Source organism: Penaeus japonicus, unplaced genomic scaffold (genome assembly GCF_977035675.1).
Source record: "Penaeus japonicus unplaced genomic scaffold, GWHDUDI00000001_assembly GWHDUDI00000005, whole genome shotgun sequence".
Lineage (NCBI taxonomy): Eukaryota > Metazoa > Arthropoda > Malacostraca > Decapoda > Penaeidae > Penaeus > Penaeus japonicus.
Genome location: NW_028234407.1, coordinates 24,487,040 through 24,490,928, shown reverse-complemented (window position 1 = coordinate 24,490,928; position 3,889 = coordinate 24,487,040).

Here is a 3,889-nt window from a genome sequence, read left to right as displayed (position 1 = left end):
TAACACTTACATGGACTGATACCTCGTTGCTTTAACGTTTTTATGGATAAAACCTTTTTCTTACTGATCCCTTTTATTATGGGTTGAAACCCTATTTTTTTCTTAACACTTTTACTTAGTTGGACCTTTGTCTTATTTAACACTTTTATAGACTCAGATTTTAACGCTTCTATGGGCAGAACTTCCATATTACTTTACACTTTTATCATGGGAGGGTTTGGAAGCTCATCTTTACTTAACACTTTTATGAAATCGCGACATAATGGTCTTGGTAGAGCCTCGATTGGTAACTTCCATATCAATGGACTTTGGACACTGGGCTTTCTCGACTTCGCCACCATAACGGAAACCCGAAGTCTTAGCAGTGTCTCGCGTGAGATTCCGAGATAGGGTTTCGGAGATATTGAGGAAGCTTGGCCAAAGAGACCTCTGGTGTTAACACAAGGGAACTGTAGACATGCGACACGGACGTACCATAGATATATAACACTTTGGAGCTACAAACCAACCACTAAACTTTAAGCACTAGTGAACCGCAGATAAGTAACCACTAATATGACGAACCACAAAACACGTGCCGCTGATGAACCGCGGTAGTATGCACCTCCACAGACGATGATGGTGATGAGGCACCATAAAGTACTCACGTCCCAGTAAGATACGCAGCTCATTCTACTCTTCCCTTCATTACAGCCACCTCTTTTACTCTAACATTTCCTCGTTTAAGAAAACGATGGGTCTCGTGCGTAATTCTCTCTCTCTCTCTCTCTCTCTCTTTTCCATCATCATTTGTGTCATCATCTTCTCGTGTCCTTTCTACTCTCTTGGTGATTTACTCTGAGGGAAAGAATGTGACCAGCAGTGATGGATGCTGTTCCTAGAAATGTAGGTACTTACGATCATCGTCAACAAGAATGAGCGGAGAAGTGGACGAGAATCTAGTAAATAACAATGCTAGAAGAAAAGAGATCTCTTGACTTGATGAGATGAAATCAAAACAATTCAGCGTCTCATAATATCTTCAAGGTAGTCTCGTATTTTTTATTTATTTCTTCTGAGGATAGTAAAAATAAAGAAAATACGGGTAAGGAAAGTCAGGAGGAGGTAAAAGGGGTCTGGGTGAATGGGGGAGACAGGCATAAAGTAAAGCAAGCAAAGGATTAGGTGAACTGAGTAGGTGGTCAATAATAGGGTGAGTAAAGTGATTGAGTAATATGAGGAAGGAATGAGCAAAGAGAGGAAAAAGGATTCCCTTGTATTCTCTGTCTTTATTTCCCAGTATACTTACATGCGTAAGTATACTGGGAAATAAAGACAGAGAGAAAAAGAAGGAGGGAAGGAGTAAGTATATTAGAAGAAAGAGAGAGAGAGAGAGAGAGAGAGAGAGAGAGAGAGAGAGAGAGAGAGAGAGAGAGAGAGAGAGAGAGAGAGAGAGAGAGAGAGAGAGAGAGAGAGAGAAAGAAAGAAAGAAAGAAAGAGAGAGAGAGAGAGAGAGAGAGAAAGAAAGAAAGAGAAAGAGAGAGAATTCTAACAACCAAATAAGTCAGATAAAACAGATAATGAGATAATGAAAGAGATTGAAAAATGATTCACAACAAACACCGAACAAACAACACTAATGAATAAAAAAATGAAAAAAAAGAAAGAGAAATCAGACTACCAAGCCCACACTCAATCAACGTTTAAGGAAACAAAATATGAGACAATAAAATGTTGAGCACTTCTTCGCTATTAAGTAATTTGACTGAGTACTTAGAACGGCGAGCACAGCTGGGGATTCATATATAGTGGTGCTAAGTGATGATCAAACTTTCTTGGAATAAAAAAAATCTTGTTTAATCTTTCAATTTAAGTGAACGTTATCGTAAAAATATTGCATCTATTATGAACAGGTTTTTAATATTGTTGCTGATAATGTTTTTGCTATGATTATTGCAATGATCATTATTGTATTTTTATCAGAAGTATTAGCTTTACCATAATTTTATTACTATTAGATGAAAATAATGAAAGTAATTATAATGATAATGATAATAATTATGATAATGATTACAATGATAATAATGGTAATGATAATAACCATAAATAACACTATCATAGCTTGATCATCAATATCAATCTTATCATCATGATTAATGCAACTCCCGCTGCTTACAATTAAGTATTCAGAGATGCATACAACTTTATACTTACCTCCTTACCTCCAATCATTAATCAAAAGATATTTCACGTCAAACTTTGGGGATTTCCCGTCGCTCATTATTTATAAGACGCGGTGCTAGTTCTCAACGATTTAATTTCTGGGTTGGAGAAGTGTTTTTTGGAAAGAGATTTTACGTTCTTTTTTTTTTTTTTGGGGGGGGGGGGGTATTCATTGGAATTGTAGAGACCTGGAGTTCCCGGGCGTGTACCTTCTGTATTATGTAGGTGTGGTTGATTTTCAATTCTTTGTGTATTGTCAAGATATTTTCGGTTATTTAATAATGTTTTGTATTAAGGTAGATGTGGTGAAACGTTTATTGGAAAAGTAGAGATATTATGAAGAGAACAGGTGATAACGATAATGATGATGATAGTAAGGATAATGAAAATAACAATGATGATGATATCAATAATGATAATAATGCTAATGATAGTTATGATTGTACTAATGATAATGGTGAGTATGAAAATAATGGTGATAATGATAATGGTAGTTCTAATAATAGAGATAATAATGATAATGATGATAAGAGTAACAGTGATAATTGGAATGCTACAATTAATTGGAATGATAATGATAACAATGCTTATGATAGTAATGATGAAGATCAACTGTTGTTTAGATCCTACCACTTTTGCGAATCTTTTAAGGTTGAAATCCCTTGCTATTGTCCTTAGAATTCACCTTTACGGAATTCTCACTCGCGGCACCTCGGAGAACAGTTGTTGTTTCTTTCCTCTTATCAGAATCTTCATCATTATTATTGTTATTATTATTGATATCATCATTTTAATCATTATAATTGTTATCATCACCATCATCATCCATATCTTTATCATTATTATTATCATTATTAGCTTGGTAATTTTTTATAATCTTTATTATTCTTGTTATTATATTATCATAATCATTATCATCATTATTATCATTATCATCCTCATTATTATCATCACTGTTGTTATCATTATCATTATTGTCTTTTGCTTCGTTGAGATGAATTGAGGGATAGGAAAAGGAAAAGAAATGAAATGAAGAGAATAGAGGTGAGAATTAAAAATACGGAAAAAGGGGAAAATTGAAAAAAAGGAGATGAAGCCATATGAAAAAGGAAAGAAATAAGGAGGGAAATAAAAAAGGAAAGAAAATGAAAATGAAAGGAAAAATATATAGAAAAAAGAAAATTACACTAAAAGATTTTAAAGGTTATAATATTCAAAATGAATGTCATAAAATTCATCTCTTCATAAGTTGGGATAAACAGAGAGGGGCATAAAAACAAACAAACAAACGATATGAAAGAAAAAAAAGGAAAGAAAAATCAAAGAAGAACGTGTGAAAGGAAAAAGAAAGAAAAGAAAGAAGAACAGAGTGTGAAAAGAAGAAAAATGAAAAAAAGAAGAAAAATCATGTGAAAAATTTCTTCCTCTTCTCAGAACGCAGTGAAATTAGTTTCGTAAAAGAAATGGTAACATGATTTTATTTTGTGAGGCGGATCAGCCTAATCTTTTAATCATTTATTGGCCTTAGGGCATTGCCTAATTCAATTATAATCATTTGAGTCTCTTTCTCCCTGTCCCACGCGCTCTGACGACACGTACACATATACGGAGAACACACACGCACATACATACATGTATACTCTCTCTCTCTCTTTCAAACACACACAGAGACATAAACAATCACAAA